The 18,936-nt window shown below is 40.2% G+C and overlaps 3 non-coding genes across 3 annotated transcripts; 1 reads left to right on the top strand and 2 right to left on the bottom strand.

Annotated features, from left to right (window-relative positions):
* Positions 1–14,466: 14,466 nt before the first annotated feature.
* On the bottom strand, positions 14,467–14,538 carry Trnaa-ugc (transfer RNA alanine (anticodon UGC)). The gene has a single exon. It is a non-coding gene; the product is annotated as a tRNA-Ala (tRNA).
* Positions 14,539–15,266: 728 nt separating this feature from the next.
* Positions 15,267–15,338, top strand: Trnaq-cug (transfer RNA glutamine (anticodon CUG)). Its single transcript has one exon. It is a non-coding gene; the product is annotated as a tRNA-Gln (tRNA).
* A 540-nt stretch (positions 15,339–15,878) lies between these two features.
* Positions 15,879–15,958, bottom strand: Trnal-uag (transfer RNA leucine (anticodon UAG)). Its single transcript has one exon. It is a non-coding gene; the product is annotated as a tRNA-Leu (tRNA).
* Between the last annotated feature and the right edge of the window lie 2,978 nt (positions 15,959–18,936).

The raw sequence follows: 18,936 nt of genomic DNA on the forward strand, positions 1-18,936 counted from the left end.
AAAGAATCTACTCTAAACATGAGCAAAGAAAACTACACACTATAGTTTTATATCATGCATTAATAAAGCAAAATTTGCATGCAAAAAATACGTGGCCAGAATATTCGTATCACGTAACCAAATAAATAAGAAAATAGAAGCAGAAAAACATGCATTTGTTAATAAAATTCTACTAAACCAAACTATGTATTTAATTAGAAGAAACTACAATGTTAGTTTAAAGAATCTACTCTAAACATAAGCAAAGAAAACTACGAACTATTATTTTGAATGAAGCAAAATTTGCATGCAAAAAATACGTGGCCAGAATATTTGTATCACGTAACCAAATAAATGAGAAATTAGAAGCAAAAAAATCTACAAAATATGCATGCAATAAAACAAATCTATCAAACTAAACTATGTATTTAATTAAAATGAACTACAATGTTAGTTAAACAATCTACTCTAAACATGAGCAAAGAAAACTACACACTATAATTTTGTATCATGCATTAATAAAGCAAAATTTGCATGCAAAAATACGTGGCCAGAATATTGTATCACGTAACCAAATAAATAAGAAAATAGAAGCAGAAAAACATGCATTTGTTAATAAAATTCTACTAAAACAAACTACGTATTTAATTAAAAAAAACTACAATATTAGTTTAAAAAATCTACTCTAAATATAAGCAAAGAAAACTACGAACTATTATTTTGTATGAAGCAAAATTTGCATGCAAAAAATACGTGGCCAGAATATTGTATCACGTAACCAAATAAATAAGAAATTAGAAGCAAAAAAATCTACAAAATATGCATGCAATAAAACAAATCTATGAAACTAAACTATGTATTTAATTAAAATAAACTACAATGTTAGTTTAAAGAATCTACTTTAAATATAAGCGAAGAAAACTACGAACTATTATTTTGAATGAAACAAAATTTGCATGCAAAAAATACGTGGCCAGAATATTGTATCACGTAAGCAAATAAATAAGAAATTAGAAGCAAAAAAATCTACAAAATATGCATGCAATGAAACAAATCTATCAAACTAAACTATGTATTTAATTAAAATAAACTACAATGTTAGTTTAAAGAATCTACTTTAAATATAAGCGAAGAAAACTACGAATTATTAGTTTGAATGAAGCAAAATTTGCATGCAAAAAATACGTGGCCAGAATATTCGTATCACGTAAGCAAATAAATAAGAAATTAGAAGCAAAAAAATCTACAAAATATGCATGCAATAAAACAAATCTATCAAACTAAACTATGTATTTAATTAAAATAAACTACAATGTTAGTTTAAAGAATCTACTTTAAATATAAGCAAAGAAAACTACGAATTATTAGTTTGAATGAAGCAAAATTTGCATGCAAAAAATACGTGGCCAGAATATTCGTATCACGTAAGCAAATAAATAAGAAATTAGAAGCAGAAAAACATGCATTCATTAAAAAAAATCTACCAAACCAAACTACATATTTAATTAAAATGAACTACAACGTTAGTCTAAAAAAGAAGTATTAGATTAGTTTGATTAATCGGACGAATATTACAAGATACGTACATTTGTTACGAATCAGAATTAGAATAAGAATAAAATTATTATCACAACAGGCAAAATAAACAAAAATGAGAATTTAAAACAGAGAAACACTTTGTATGTAGGTACATTTACGCATAGCACCGTGCATTAAAACCATTAATGCGATAAAAAAAAAAATGTAACCTAATGGAAATCCGTATATTCATCATTTGTAAAAACGCGATTCCAAACGAAGAAAGCGTAATCGAAACGGTGCGTGCTTATTACCGGGACATTTTTAAAATGCATCGAAATTTCGCGTCCGATCGAAAATGTTTACAAAAATTACAAGCATTACACGCGACGGTACGTTTGTAATCGGCTAAAAGCAATCGCGATGCTTCGGTCCATTTCTTAAAGTACCATTTTCGTGGCGAGATACGAGCCTGTCACGGCATTCCGCGAACGATACGACATTCTTGCCGCGGAACTAAAATGGTTCGCTGGTAGCGCAAATCGCGTGCATTTAGTATCCGTTATTTTTTCACGATTCACGGATACACACCGGGTACGTATGAATACTTAATGTAACCGAGTCCAAAGGGAAGAGCCACGGATCATATCGCTCGGCGTGTAACAGCATGGCGGAGCGCTCTTTTAAATGTGACGATGGCACCCATCAGTGAGACGAACCTTTTTCTTTACCGTTAATCCGAGGCGCGTATGGCCGTTTATACGAGCTCGTTATCGCGGCTAGTCCGCTCACGATTCCTCTTAACACCTTTCATAGTTGGCATGCTGCTGCTCTTAAAGCGATTGCGAGTAAGTATTTTGTCTAACCGCGCTCGCGACAGGGTATAAACGCGCAGATATCATCGTTGCAACCTGACTTTTGCATCCCCTCCACGGGTGCTTGCCTTTTTGCACCGTGGACCATTTACCAGTTTCATCGAGCACCGGCCGTTATTCTTTTATAATTCCATCCTATACGATATTAATACAATGTTAAACGAAGTCGAACGCACGCTCGTTCACGGTAAAATGAAATCCTGTCGGTCGGTCGTGACGTTTGTCGTTTGACGGAAGGTTCACCTTTTACTCGAAGGAATAAATTAAATTTTCAAACGGAAGTACGTAAACGGAAGCTTTGTGAAACGCGTCTTTCAGCGAAATGCAATTTAGATGAATTTTACGCTGCTTTATATAAAACGAAAATCGACGTGTCATAAGCATCGTTGTGAAAAATATAAGCTGAAGCTGCATAAAGTTACTGTTTCTTTAATGTTGAACGTTTCATTATTCAACATGACACAGAGAATCAATTACCGTTTGAGCAATCTATCTACAAGCCCTGACAATGACACACGAAGAGAAAGGCTCTTTCCGCAGCAGTTCACCGTGTACCTCTTCTCTGTCCGCGTATTCTTTTATTTGCCTTTGCTCCCTGGCGAGCGAGGGAAGAGAGTAACCCAGCCATAAATATCCTGTAGGGTAATTAACCCTTTGAGGACTTTGAAGCTCTGACGATTTTAATAATCTTAAAAGACACCGGGAGCCGTGATTAGTGTCCCTGTCGGCAGGATGCAATCGACAGTACTCCTTCCTCGGGTATTCCGTTCTCGATGCTCAGTTCGGTACGCGTACATCACGACTTCCGCGTTTCGTCATTATACATTATAATAAAAAATGTAGATACGCAGAATGCAATGAAAATTAAATTAAAATGAAAGTATTACATTCGTATGTAAATCTTACGATCTCAACTTTAAGAATTTGTTAAAAAATGCAAATGAAAATATTATCGATACAGGGTGTTCGGCCACCCCTGAGAAAAATTTTAATGAGAACTACTAGGGGCCAAAATAAGACGAAAATCAAGAATACCAATTTGTTAATTGAGGCTTCGTTAAAAAGTTATTAACAAAATTACTATTAAAAATTATTAATAAAATTTGTCCACAAACACGAATTTTTTTTCTCGAAAATGCGTAGGAATTCGAGGATATGACTCTTCACCAAAAATGATTGCAATTGACCCCTGCAATCAAAAATAATTTTTTTAGAACGATTTAAAATTTTTTAATTTTGTTGAAAAATTTCACATCTTCCCGAATTTTTTTCTCGAAAATGCGTAGGATTTCGGGGGTATGTCTATTGACCAAAAGTGATTGCAATTGACCCCCGCATCTAAAAATAATTTTTCCAAAATGATTTGAAATATTTTAATTTCGCCGAAAAATTTGTCTACCTATTTGAATTTTTTTCTCGAAAATGCGTAGGATTTAGGGGGTATGACTATTCACCAAAAGTGATTAAAATTAACCCCCGCATCAGAAAATAATTTTTTTAGAATGATTTGAAATATTTTAAATTTGCCGAAAAATTTGTCTACCTATTTCAATTTTTTTCTCGAAAATGCGTGGGATTTCGGGGGTATGTCTGTTGACCAAAAGTGATTGCAATTGACCCCCGCAACCGAAAATAATTTTTCCAAAATCATTTGAAATATTTTAATTTCGTCGAAAAATTTGTCTACCTATTCGAATTTTTTTCTCGAAAATGCGTAGGATTTCGGGGGTATGACTATTCACCAAAAATGATTGCAATTGACCCCCGCAACCGAAAATAATTTTTTTAGAATGATTTGAAATATTTTAAATTTGCCAAAAAATTTGTCTACCTATTTGAATTTTTTTCTCGAAAATGCGTGGAATTTCGGGGGTATGTCTGTTGACCAAAAGTGATTGCAATTGACCCCCGCAACCGAAAATAATTTTTCCAAAATTATTTGAAATATTTTAATTTTGCCAAAAAATTTGTCTACCTATTCGAATTTTTTTCTCGAAAATGCGTAGCATTTCGGGGGTATGACTATTCACCAAAAATGATTGCAATTGACCCCCGCAACCGAAAATAATTTTTCCAAAATGATTTGAAATATTTTAATTTCGCCGAAAAATTTGTCTACCTATTCGAATTTTTTTCTCGAAAATGCGTAGCATTTCGGGGGTATGACTATTCAGCAAAAATGATTGCAATTGACCCCCACAACGGAAAATAATTTTTCCAAAATGATTTGAAATATTTTAAATTCGCCGAAAAATTTGTCTACCTATTTGAATTTTTTTCTCGAAAATGCGTAGGATTTCGGGGGTATGTCTATTGACCAAAAGTGATTGCAATTGACTCCCGCATCAGAAAATAATTTTTCTAGAATGATTTGAATTTATTTTCAATTTTTTTAATAACTTTTTAACAAAGCCCCAATCAACAAATTGATATTCTTGATTTTCGTCTTATTTTGGTCTCAACAATCTCCCATTAAAATTTTTCCCAGGGGTGGCCGAATACCCTGTATACGTACATATATAAAATTATTTGTGAATATTATTAACTCATGTATAAACGACTCGTTCATATTTCGATATTATTAAAATAAAATAATACACTCATAAAACGTTTAAATGCAAGCTGTGTATCGTCCTCGACAAAATAATTCAAAATTTTTTTCCTCGCCATATAAAAATGTATTAACACTTACCCTAATAGCGGCCATAGGCAGGTTGCAACGGCTTCGAAGATGGCGACAATAATCCGATTCCAGTTCACGTAATTTTCGCAGCGTACATCCTCCCCATGTAGGTGTATGGCACTTTGAAGTATTCCCATAAAAGCAGTCCCGCGTGGTACATGACGAAAAACAATGAGCGGTGAACATGAAACGACCCTTACTAGCCAATAACACACGTGGATTATTTCAAAAAGCTAATTTTTCTCTGCGATCGTATATAAAGTCAAAGGACTACACATCATTATGGCGTCCCCACGTTCGAGAAAGAAAAAATCCCGTTTCACTTTTAACTGTCTGTTTACACAACACAGATACACACTCGCGAACAATAGTCACTCGTACTTTCAAAGGTATAGAATCAAAAAGACAATAATTTGCAATAATTAAAGTTATTAACTTCCTAATTTAGACAAACGTTACTTCGCATCCTACTCTCGCGATTCTTCTTCACCTTGTACCGTTACTATGCAAGAATGCGCAGCTTCCTTACCGCGCATTTTGGGCATTGCTACTCTGTGATTGGCTTGTTAATCGATTGCAGATCTAGTAAGCCAATCATAGTTTTACATATTCTTTAATATCTTATTAAAGCTTTGTAATGGGTTCTTATTAAATTTGATGATTTAAATATTTTTAATTTAATATTTTCAATATTATTTTGTTTTATTTAATTGCTAGAAACTCTTTATTCCTACTTTCTACATTATGAGACGCGGGAATACGTGGACCAATCGTAACGACGCATGCTATTATCCAATCATAAAATTCGACATGAGCAACCTTGTAACAATGCATGATCCTTGATCGATTATAGATTGTGTTGGCTACACTGTTCTACTTACGTTTTCGAATAGAAATGCAGAAAAAGGCAGTAGCGTACCAATTTTTGATAACGAGTGCTTTTTATCGTAAATTCTTCAACAATCGCCATGGATAAAATATGTTCACAAAAAATAATAGCCTACAAAATAAAGTAGATAAAAATCGTACAACGGAACATTGTTCGCTTCGAACGATAACCTAGCAGGTCGAAGACGATTACGTGTCGTTGATACTCATAATCAGTGTTTATAAACAAATTGCTTGCCCGAGCTTAGAATACAAAGCCCTTCGTTCACTTTCTAGTGCTTGTAGTTCTTTATCCTTCGAATACTTTTCGATAACCTAACCTGTCACTCGCAGACGCTTTCTTATGGAAACATCTCGCGCTTCGATCGCGACACGAAAACTATTTCTGTACCCTTAAACGAATTCAGTCAATGCTTTATGTAGGAAAAAGTGTTGTTACGAAACCGTAAAATGCATTAACGTTAAGAATGTTTAGTTATATACAATAATAAGAAGAACGTGGTACGCAAATTTCAATCGAATTTTTCTGTATTGCTGAAATTCCAGTGTCAGTAATTTCAACGATTTCGGTATAAAGCTTTCATCTAACCAGCTGTGAGTTACAAATCTTTCGAAAGAAAGTCAAGTTTGACACGTGTTAACCTAAATTCAGAGGACAGTGAGACATTCAGCATCTGTTTCAGGGGTGTCGAGTTTACGTTCCGGAACATGTGTGTTTACTAAGGAATACGTGTCTCGACTAATCACTCGTTCGTTTCGTTATTGCCGAAGCGTTTTACATCTCGATAAACTAGTAATACCGGGTCTGGCGTCGTTACCGCGAATGTGTTCTTGAAATATGTCATTCATAAAACTGTACAGAACGAAGGGCAAGTTCGTGATCAAGTCTAGAAGACGAATTATTCTCGTCGAAGAACACGAACGTAAGTGGAAATTCGCGAGTGGTCGGAAGTGAAGTCAAAAGTTTAGACCACTTAAAGTATCGAGTGCTCTCTCAAGAAGTTCTCTAAATGACGGAGAGTGATTACGTTAATGACATGGCCGAGTACGCCTTAACGACAGGATAGGTGCAGACTGGTACGACATTCGTGGCACGCGATCCCGACATCAACAACGACATCAACCGTGCCCTGTATAAATACTAACAACGATTCGAACGATACGACTACTTTTGTCGGAGTTTCCCTTTTTTACGACGCGAACTATAGTCTCGACGTACGATTCGGTTTTATTACGATGCTGCCAACCTGTAACAAACCCGTCTCACTGACTTATCGACTGTGCAGCACGAAGTCGTATTGTGTACACAATGCATGCTCGTTACATCGACGAAGTACCGTGGATGATACGCGTGTAAATCTGCGGAACACAGTGTTAAGTGTTAAAGCGACTAATGGAAACGTGTCGTTGAACTTTCTCGCACGAAGAACAAGACGATTATTGGCCGTCGTTGAAACGTCAAGCATATCCATCGTTTGGTAAGTGCAGTGAATCATATTTACTTTAACCCTATCTTCCAAGAGAATCGTGTACATAAAAAGGCTGCTAGTGGTTCTTTTCAAATGTGAAAATCGTTTTAATGTATTCCACTTAACTCTTCGTTGCAGAAATATTGATATGCTACTTTTCGTAAAACTTCTTACTGTGGGTCGGTAATTAAAAATTCGAAGTCCCATCTGTAAAACTCAAGATGGCCAATTCAATATGGCGGACCAGAATTAAACAATTCTTTAATTTTGATGAAACTCAGTATCTAGGAGGCGTTTGGACTGTTAATTACGAATCTGACGTGAGATTTTGAAAATGTTATCTGATTTTCATTTTCTTACAATTTTCTTAAATAGTTTCATACATATTTATACGACCATGTTAAATGATGCAAAATGTTCGCATATAAATTTAATCTAGCTTTAATAGGAACAGAGTTATAGTTCGGCCCAGTTACTAGACCTACCCTGTATTCTATAACTGCCGGGAAAGTAAGAAACAATACGCTTATATGATAGGAAACGCATGATTCACTTACGCGAGGGTAATCGTGTTTTACGAGTGCGCGCTATTTCCTTGACCTGATCATTAGTCATCGCTACGGAGAAGGCGGGAGAATAATCACTGTATTATTCAAATCGCCCTTCGTCTTATAGGACTTTCGTAATTTTTCTCCGATTTCATACAGAGAAAAAGTTCGTTAGCAGTTCACGGTAAATTATCCTGTTATTATGTAATTCGATGCGCTCGCACCTATTAACACGTACGTAATTCGAAATGAGTATGCAAAAGAAATTTATTATGCTACAACAAGTGTACGTTGCATGTTAAGAGATATTCTATTCTGATTTATTGTTTGTGCCTAGATTCGTAATGAAAATACTTTCAGTTACACTGTTAACTACATTTTTATATATTCTAAAATAACATTATATTACTTTTGTTTTATAAAATTTACGATACAGGTTAAATGAACTATCAGTGACACATAATAACTATACCTGGTTGTGGGTTCGAACCCTCACATTTAACAAACTCTCTTTTTCCTATTGTTTGTTTATACAGAGTGTTCAGCCACTCCTGCGAAAAATTTTAATGGGGGATTTTAGAGGCCAAAATAAGACGAAAATCAAGAATACCAATTTGTTGATGAAGGCTTTGTTAAACAGTTATTAACGTTTAAAGTTCCGACCGTATTGAATTTTTTTCTCGAAAATGCGCAAGATTTCGAGGGTATGTCTATTCACCAAAAATGATTGCAATTGACCCCCGGAACCGAAAATAATTTTTTTAGAATTGATTAAAAATTTTTTTTTTCTCAAAAAATTTAGGCACCTACCCCCTGTCGATTTTTCTTAAAAATTAATTTTTCATTTTTAGTAATTTTGTTTGACGCCCTACAGAAAAGTGGTCTAATACTTTTTTGTAGGTACCCATGAGCTCTACTTCAGAAAGAAATTTCATTAAAATATATTCACAATTGTAGGAGTTATGGCTGTTTGAAAATTGGACCATTTTTATGGGGTTTTTCTCATTTTGCGGGGTCAAGGTCCAACTTTTCGAATATTTTTGCGATTTGCACATATTCTCCATCAAAATACGCGTAGTTTGCTTTTTAAACATTAAAATCGTCCAATCCGTTCAGAAGTTATGACGTTTTAAAGATTCGCATGAAAATTCGGGCAGACATTTCTGGCCAGAAATTATATTTTCGGTAAGAAATTTTTTTTTCGAAACTGAGTAGGATTTCGGGGTTATGTCTGTTGGCCAAAAATGCTTGCAATTGACCCCTGCAACTAAAAATAATTTTTCCAAGACGATTCGAAAGTCTTTTTTTCACCCTAAACTTTCAGCACTTACTCGAATTTTTTTCTCGAAAGTGGCTAGGATTTCGGAAGTATTTGTATTCACCAAAAATGATTGTAATTGACCCTCGCAACCGAAAATAATTTTTCCAGAACGATTTGAAATTTTTGAATTTAATTGTTAATAACTTGTTAACGAAGCCTCCATCAACAAATTGGTATTTTTGATTTTCGTTTTATTTTGGCCTCTAGAATCCTCTATTAAAATTTTTCCCAGGGGCGGCCGAACACCCTGTATTTGCATAAAAAATGAAATTAATTTAATGTTTTAGTTTAAAAATTAATCAAACCGCTGCGTCTTGTATAAAATGTCTTGCGATCTCACGAATCTATAATATTCTTCGAACAGAAAAAAGGAAGTGAAGCGTTTGAGGCACGAAAAGAATGTTTTCGTTAACAAGTCATTAAATAGAAGCTGATTTGCAATTACGAAACATCTCAACAGGGAGATAAATGGTTCGCGTTTTCGTCGTAGCCGGGATATTCGAAGTGACTCCGTCTCTCGTAACTGATGGCGGCGATAATTGAGCCGAGTATAAATGACTTGATGAATAGTCATAGACAATTAGGAAGGCTGAGATAAGCCGGCGAACTATACGCGAGTAATTTTAGACCGTTAATCCCGTTATAGAGCCGTGTAAGCGTGTTCGCCTCGTTGTATTTACATAACCGTAAGATCGAATCATCGCGAGCATCGTAATCGCCAATATTTCCGCGTTCGTCGCGTTTTGCATTCGTAATCCGGGCTCGTTTAAGCACGCCGGAGACCTTACGAGCGTGCGCCAAACCCCCGCCGGGGATAAAAACTTCGTAATGCCTTTATCGACGTTTTCAAGTTTGACCAACAGTTTCGTTCGAATAGTCGTACCGGGAAGGAAAAAGAGCCGATTAAATCGGATTACCGAACCGGTAGAGGCGAAACGACGAGGCACCAGCCCTTTTCCCAGAAGGCCAGGACTTGACACCGTAAAAGTGTCATGAGACCACCCTATTCGAAAGGGGAGTCCGATGTACCGGTATCGGTCCGCGAAAGAAAGGAAGCACCGAGAGTCGCCTGTTGAAATGCTTGTCACAACAATTTCGCTAAAAAAGCGCAACTCCGCTGACACAATAAACCGGGACACTTGTAATTTCATTCCGTCGCATCTGTTGTCATTCTCACGTTACCGCGCGAATGTCTCTCGACTTTCTTCGTTCCGTTCATAGTCGTGGAGGGGAAAGATGCAGAGGGGGGCAGAACGAGAGGTAGTCGCGTTGAAAAAAAAAATCAGACGCACGTATTTCAAGCAACCCTTGCGCGAGCATTGTACAATGAAGCAGGGAAAGTCCCCCTGCAGCTAAGGGGTGCCGTTCCTGTCGATACTGTGGTCGACGCATAAAAGGTCCGCTATGAAAAAAAGGAGGAGTGCAGCGAGTAGCGGGGGGCAGCAGGGTAGGTGTCCACAAATCGGGGTACTGCGTAGTATTTCTTTCTTTTTTTTTTGTGTAGGTACGCGTTTCTGACTCCTTGAAATTTGTTTACCGTCATTCGCCTTGGAGCGGCGCTTATCGGGCAACCGCTTTGCATTATGCAATTTGCGTTATCCGTGTTCAGGGACGTCACTTATCAGCCCGCTAGAACGTCATGAGTCTGACATTCGTTCTTTATTTTTCGCTCGTTCGTTCTGGGCTCGGTTTCCGCGGTGTAATTCGATTTCAACAGCCGAAGCGTAAAAGTAAGAATAAAAGAAATTGGAAAACAAGTCCGGTGAAAATGTCTCCCCCGCAAGACGATCCGCCCCCTACGAATCCGAAAGGGAAATCATATTTATAATGCTTACGCATTTCAAGCCTGACGTCCCGTGAAATCGCGTTACCCGGATTCGGAATATTAAATTCATCTCTATCTTCTCAGGCTATCGCCTCCCGTTATCGTCACCGTAATCGAACCATGAAAACGTGATTTCAATTCAACCTATCGCCTCGTTCGACGATTTCCTCCAGCCCTCGATCGTAAATTCTTATCCGATAAACGCTGATCTATCTGTATTGTTGTACCTCGATTGTACTTCTTTTGCATCGAAGGGTCCCTACGGTCGATTCCTCGAAAATTACTTTAAGATTAACATTTTTCGCGATCGACAACGAAAAAGCTTGTAAATTGTAAATCGAGTGTCAGCTACAAATGCTGCGTTTGACGCTGACAATTTCGAGACATCACGAAGATGAGGCAAAAATTAATCAAACGAAAACCATAAATAACGATTCGCGGCGGGCAGAGCGAGAGCGTGCATGGTCAGACAATGGATGACAAATTGTGCGAAAGCAAAACAAACTGAGGACTAGATTGAGCCGGCCGGTCGATTCGGTGGCTTTGCCATTGTCATCAATATACCCGGGCCGGGACATAATCTCTCTCTCGCGGTAGCCGGCAAGAAAAATGGACTTTTTCGCCGGCGTCCAGAATTCCTTTGAACAAATTCGTTCCGTGCCACCCCTGTGTGCTGGTGCCTCTAGCAATAATCTGAAGCGCGGTCGCATCGTTCGCGGGGAGGTTTCTTAAAGGAGGCTGCCGCGAGGACAAGCTTGATCTCTGCGTAAGGTTATCAGAAGGCACGTAAACGTAAACAAGAGGTGGCGCGGGATGGTGACGGGGGATGAAGACGCTTTGTATAGAAGGGAAGATCGGATCGTAGCCGCGTTAAAAAAGAAGAAAGAATAGTCTTAAGAGCAGGACGCCATGGCAATCGTAAATGTTTAATATCGTGATTAAAGGCGCTGGCGCCTCTCATTATTATTTCAGTCTGGAGGACATTTCGCCCAGTCTCTTCTCCCTCTCCGCGTCACCGCGTTTCTTTTCAATTCTCACTTTCCTTCGTCGGCTTAAAAATCCACCGTGAAAATTAGCCGCCTAAATATTTAAAGCTCCCCTTCCGCCCTCCCCCCACAGTCGGCAACAGTGCGCCTGGAATCCAGGGGGAGGAGCAGGAAAGAGGAAAAATAAAAAAAAAAAAAAAGAGAAAAAAACAGAAAGAAAATGGAAAAAGAACACGAACACAAAAACCGTCTGCGGGCCGTGTCATTGTCCCGGGCATGGAGACAGGCGTGATCTCTTCCATCTGATGGATTTCTGCTGCAGTCACCTCTAACCACCTCGCTCGTCACTTCCCGTTGCGCTTCGTGCCATTGGACACCCGACTGACTTTTTGTTTTAAATCCTTTTTCCTCTCTCGTCCTCGGCATATTCAGCCCCGGCTCGCAGTGTGTTCGTCGCCACCCTTATCCGTCGTGAACAGAGACCTCGGGGCGCGAGCATCGAATTAACGCGTAATTTCTTCGAGGAGACTTATCACGCGAAGTGAAACCCGACGTGACGCGAATTCACGCTGCCGGGAGAAACGGATTTATGGAACGAGAGATTTCTCTATTGTCGAATCCCCTCCGACGCAGACACCTCGCCGCGAAGTCCGTCGAGGGACGCCCGCCGACGCCGCGTCGTTCGATCGGACATTTAAATTCAGCCGGAAGCGTCGCGCCTCGAAACTCCAGAAGAAATCCAACCCCGACGCGACACCGACGCTTTTATGTCGGTATCGGCGCTCGGACGCTGCACGCCGACGGATATTCCTAAATAAAATTCTCCCGAGGGTGACAAAATGGTCACACGCTCCAGTGCTGACCCTATCGGGGTCAAAACTCGATATCTATGCGACGAGATTTTTTTTTATGTTGTTTTCACGTAGTTACGCCGCTTTCGGAGACAGAATAAAGTAGATACAGGATTGCCGGACAGAATATTATAACGGTCCGCTGACAGGGGGATCCGGCAGCGTCTATGGGAGCTTTCCCTTTCGAGGAAATGCTCCGAATACCGGCTGGTTTAGGCGGGCTCTATTAGATTTAGAGCAGCGTCCCGAATCCGCGTTCCAACGGGCGCAGCTTCGGACTCTGATTTTCGCGGCAAAAAATATCTAATTTCCGACTTTGCCGTGTATGAACATTCTTTTTCACTCATAAATTTCACTCTGTCTCGTTGTCGAATCTCTGTATAAGATTATTTTCAATTAATTACGTTCGCAGAACGCTGGTAAATCGATCGTTTGAATGTCGACCACGTTTCGGAAAATCTGTTCCTGCCGTGCACGTTTCCTACTCGGAGATGCGTCGCGTGTCCGTGAAAAACAGATTTACGTAACGGAGATGTACAGTCCCGGCGATACCGAATTAGCATAAAAGATAATAGGAATTTGCAAGAACAATGGAAAAAGAAACTGCTCTCCGCCAGTGAGCGCATATCTTTTTTCGCGATCGACTGTCTTTCCCTCGTTCCGCTGGGACAGCGACATTAAACGGTCACGTTTACCTCCGATCAATCAAGGTCTTTGTCCACATCGGCGTATTTCTTGCATCGTACAACTCATCGGCGTTCTATTACGTTAGGCCCGAGCTATGTTCTGCCTTACTGCGTCGTTTCACCGCGATGATTAATTCTCCCCGGCCGCGGAGCGGTGCGCATACCCCGCGGGAGAAAGAAGACGAAGAAAAAAAAAGACCCTGTCACAGTATATTTCGCGCGATTATTCTCTCAACGTTCCGTTGCGAATAGATACCGAGGTATCTCCTCTGACCGCGCGATGAGCACGAGCAATTCAAATGATACCATCTTTCTACCGCGACGACGGGGCCGCTTTTCACTTGGATATACGAAACTTTTTGCATATGACGAATCGGGGACTATTACCATTCAATCTCTCTGCTTGGCTTCGTTTGCATCCTATCATGCAACCCCCCTCTGTTTGTCTCGCTTTACATACAGCCACGGCCATCGGTCGACACGCTCGATACGCGCTCGTCGACTTCCATATTCTTTCTTATTTCTTCCTTCGCTTTTCCCAATCGCTCTCCCGCGATTGCTGTACGCTCAACCGCGTTCATAATCGACGAGCACGTGTCCGTAATATCGTTGTCCTCAAATCGACCACGTGCTCGCTCAAGTGCGCAGTTCGCGCGCTTTTACAAGCACAATGACGGAGTAAGTAGACCTGAATCGTAACGTACGAACGCAACGATATGCCGCGTACGCGAGATAACGCGAAGAAGAGTTCGTCATTTTCGCGTTCGACGAACGTTCATGGCCGATAGAGAGAAATAAGATGCATTCACGAAAGAAAGATAAAAGGAAAAAAAAAATTGGAGATGCCGGGGATCGAACCCGGGGCCTTTCACATGCAAAGCGAACGCTCTACCACTGAGCTACATCCCCGTTTTTTAATGGTCGCTTACGAATCGATGACTACCTACTGTCTTGTGTTATTGATTTTCCGTCACCCTTTTTTTTTGAATCCGTGTGAAATTTTATTTATTGCACACATTGCGTTTCAATCAAATCATTGACAGCATTTTGCGTCTCTTGTAGAGCGATTCACTCGTGTACATCGATGCAGTATTTGTTTCGTGGAATGTATTTCGAATTTATTTAATTAACATTTATAAACAATGTCACTCTTTTCATAGTCTGTTAATTGTACACTTCCCAAAAGTATAGGTAAACTCTTCTCGATAGAGTTCGATGAGTGACTCGATTATCTTATTCTCACTTACTTCTCTATTGTTATAGTAACAATGTTTATTATTAACAATAATAATACACATCTGTTTTTATCAGAAAATCTTATACAATGGTTAGTATTCTGATTTCTGTCGGTTTGCCTGTATACATCGACATAGTATTTGCTTCGTGGTTTGTGTTTCGAATCAATTTAGGATCGAATTTATTTAATCAATATTTTTAAATAATCTCGACCTTTCGTACTCTGTTGATCTTATGGCTTGCAAAAGTGTGCATGTTCTCACGCTGTTTGGTAGATTTATGAACGGTTATGTGCTAGGCATAATTTACGATCGTGTTCTACCAACTCCACTATACTTGTCGTAACAATGTTTACTTTTACCTCTATTATTTAACAATTGGTTTTACCTGGTATTCTTGAAGGTCCCATGGTGTAATGGTTAGCACTCTGGACTCTGAATCCAGCGATCCGAGTTCAAATCTCGGTGGGACCTTGTCTTTTTGAACTTTGTTACAAGACATTTTTGAACGCTTTCTCCTGCGAGAACAACTTGCCTAACTTTTACAAATATTTTGTAGAAAAACCTGTACAGATATTAAGTTTTATAAACGGATTACAGAAACATGACTTTATTTAAGCAATGAAATACATTTAAAAAACAAGCTTATAATTAATATAAAATGTGTACAATATAACTGACACATTACAGCTACAGACGTACAACATGTACGTTCTGTATTGCACTTACATTATCTTGCATTGTGAGCATTGCGTTCATTAGTATGTATGACTGTACTTCAAACCAGTCGACTAACTTTAGCATTCTATTATTTATAATTTTATCCTAAATAGTTAACGTTAGTTATAGTCGAATATGGATATCTATCTGCAAACCAACAAACTTTGCAACGATTTGGAAGTTTAACGTGTTCCAAACGTATCAGAAATATCTTTGGTCCAGAAATTAATCATTTCTCGCGTTTTAATTAACGTTTCGTTGAATGTAGATAATTGAAAAAAAAGAAAAAATAATTGACAGCGGTGGGATTCGAACCCACGCCCTTACGGACTGGTGCCTAAAACCAGCGCCTTAGACCGCTCGGCCACGCTGCCTTCGGAAAGCTGTTGGCCTAATCAAGTATAAAACGTGTCTGTTACTATATATATTAGACATCGTTGTTTTACCTTACGAATACACGAACATTTATCGATCTACTGTGTCTAACAGTTACATATTACAATAACAAGTACAATAACGCTACAATTCTTCGCTCTATTTCTAACATCAATAGTAAACAGAATTTTACGAAATATTACACGCAGAAATCGCTGACGCAGTTAAAGTTGTGGAAACTTAATTTAATAGAAAATACATCTCTACGATCGATTCTCTCTCACGTTTCTCGGTACAAAGTTGTTTTCTTCCGACGCGCATTATACGCTCGCGGTGGCACATTGTGGAAGAAAAAAATCAACGAAATTACCCGCGCGACGGTACTCGAAACCGCGCGGACGTACATCATTACGACCGCGAATCTCTTCCTTTTTATTTTCCCTTCCCGGTAGCGGGACGGCGCGCGATAACATCTCAATATAAAAATTCATGCTCATAACGCGAGTCCGGGAGTGTCTTCTTATTTTCGTTTGCCTTTTTCTCTTCTTATCACGTCCCCGAGGGAACGGGCGTAAAGCCGACGCTTTAGAGAGAGAGAAAAAGGCCTGCCGTGCCGAAACGACCGTGGACAGATCGATAAATTCGCGTGAATATTCGTATAGCTGATAAGCCTGCGAGATAAGCCGAAATCGGTCGTGCGAGCATGGATCCCCTCGTTACGGGACCAGAGAGATACGGCGACGGTAGAAAATAGAAGATAAATCTGACTGTTTCGTATTCTTTACACCGATGGTTTATAACCGCGCTTCCACTCGCGTCCAATATTTTCATTTTGTTTTTCCACGGTGGTTATCGACCGCGAGGATCGCGCAACTTTATCGCCGCGATCCGTCGTATTTCGCGGAGACTCGTCGTCGGCGTTTTAGAAAATTTTCCCCGTACACGTCCGGTCGTTCGCGAACGATATTGTTCTCGTGCGCCTCGTCGGAGAGCTTCGCGGCACTCGGAGTACCTGTTTAGCATCGCGTTTAGCAGAATCACGCCGCCACTTTAGCCTAATACTCGTGGCTGTCGCCGTAAATGATGGATCGTTAGAGCCGGTCGTAGTCCCCGGCGTAGATGATCCCGATGACTTGCACCGACTGAATTACGTCCCGCATGTTGCATATCATAGAGAAAATCCTTGCGCGTATATCACCGGCGTGTACGCGAGGGGCGCGCAGGGGGGCGTTCGTCTATGGATTCTCGTGAAATAAACTGCTAGAAGCCAATTGGGGATGATAAATCTATTATTTTCGGCGAATCATGGAGCCTCGACGCTCGCTAACTGCGTAGGGAAAAGCCGGATGATACGCTACGCGGGCGTACAGGTGCCCGTTTCGTGACTTCCGTCCCGTGACGGGCTACACAAAATCATTACTGGCGAGATATTAATCGCATGACACGGTTTGCTTCACGATAGCGCGCCGAACGATCACTGGATGAAATTGAAATTGCTTAAAACTATCACATATAATGGAAACTGTTTATTAATAATGATTCGATATCTCAGATTGGAAGTGATTGCAGCGCCTTGTGCGTTACCGGTGACCCCTAGTACCAATATTATACTGTACATCGTAATCGCGTACCGACAGACGATATCAGGAAACATTACACAAATGTTTAAGTAGAATTAGTTATCTTGTATAAAAATGCACGATCTACGGAGCTGTAATTCATTGTTCCTATTGCGTATAGAAATCGAAATCATTGACCGAAAGTGTTACGACAAAGAAACGCGATAAGGTTTAAACGATCGAAAAGTTCGATCACGACTTTGTGAATTACGGAGGCAATACCTGGGCGATGTTGCACGCGATAACGGGGCAGCTAGTTAGAAAATGCATCGCCGCGGACTCGGGCAACGCGCGCTTCTCGAAACGGCTCGTTAACGAAACGCCGATGGGGCTTTTGCCTATTTTCGCGAAGCCGTCCGTAACTACCGACACAATGTGCCTGCCATTAACGAAATACTCGTCGAGTACGTATCGAGCATCGATCATTATGAGGCCCGCGGGCTTCGCCGGGTATTCCGGTAACGGTCTATCGCCGCAATAATCGTCGACACGCGCAATAATCATGTCGTTTAATGACAATTGATGAGGGCCAGGAAATGCGCGCGGTTCAACATCGGTACGCGCGCTTATGCCCTGGTCAACAATATCCGCGATTCGTATGTAACTATGGGCGCGTAACGTGGGCGATCGCGCGAGTGCGTGTATAGGTGCGCGTGCTTAGCATCGAGATGGGTTTAACGCGTAGGCGGAGCGACGATTCTATTGTTGACGCTCGGATATGCCATTACGCGCGATCAGTCAATATTTTCTCGTAACTGACCTCCGTTTCGATGGGCTGACCGCGTAGCTGTAAACCTCGATACAGGCGGTCCGCATGGACCGATACAAGGCAGCCCTTGTGTTTTCGGGTGAGGGGCCAAAGGCATCAGAAACGCTCTCGTTTCCCGGGAACGCGATGTTACAACGGTGAATATTTTCGCATAACTGACCTCCGGCGATTCCGGATGTGCGTTGATGTACTGTCTATATGCACTCGGTTGCACCGGTTCCGGTACGAGCCACTGCGCCTCGGGTAACCTGTGGAAACACAACGTTACAACGCGCTCAAATATTTGCGCCTTCCGAATCGAATTACACCGTTTCTGTTTGTACCTATCTCTCTTCCTCTTTCCATCCAGCCGTAGAGATACCGTTCCTTCCAGCTCGCGCACTAATTAAAACGCGCATATCGAAATGAGGACGTAGTTCGATCCGCTCGCTGGCCGATTTATAATTAACGGCGCGCCGTACGCGTTCAATATCGAACCGCGAGACGGCCAGGATTTTCGGGAAGCGCGTTTCCCCGGGCCCACCATCGCGTATAATGTGAATTTTCCACGGATGATAGGCTACGGACGATTTTTAATTAAAACAAATTG

Source organism: Colletes latitarsis, chromosome 4, assembly GCF_051014445.1.
Source record: "Colletes latitarsis isolate SP2378_abdomen chromosome 4, iyColLati1, whole genome shotgun sequence".
Classification (NCBI taxonomy): Eukaryota; Metazoa; Arthropoda; class Insecta; order Hymenoptera; family Colletidae; genus Colletes; species Colletes latitarsis.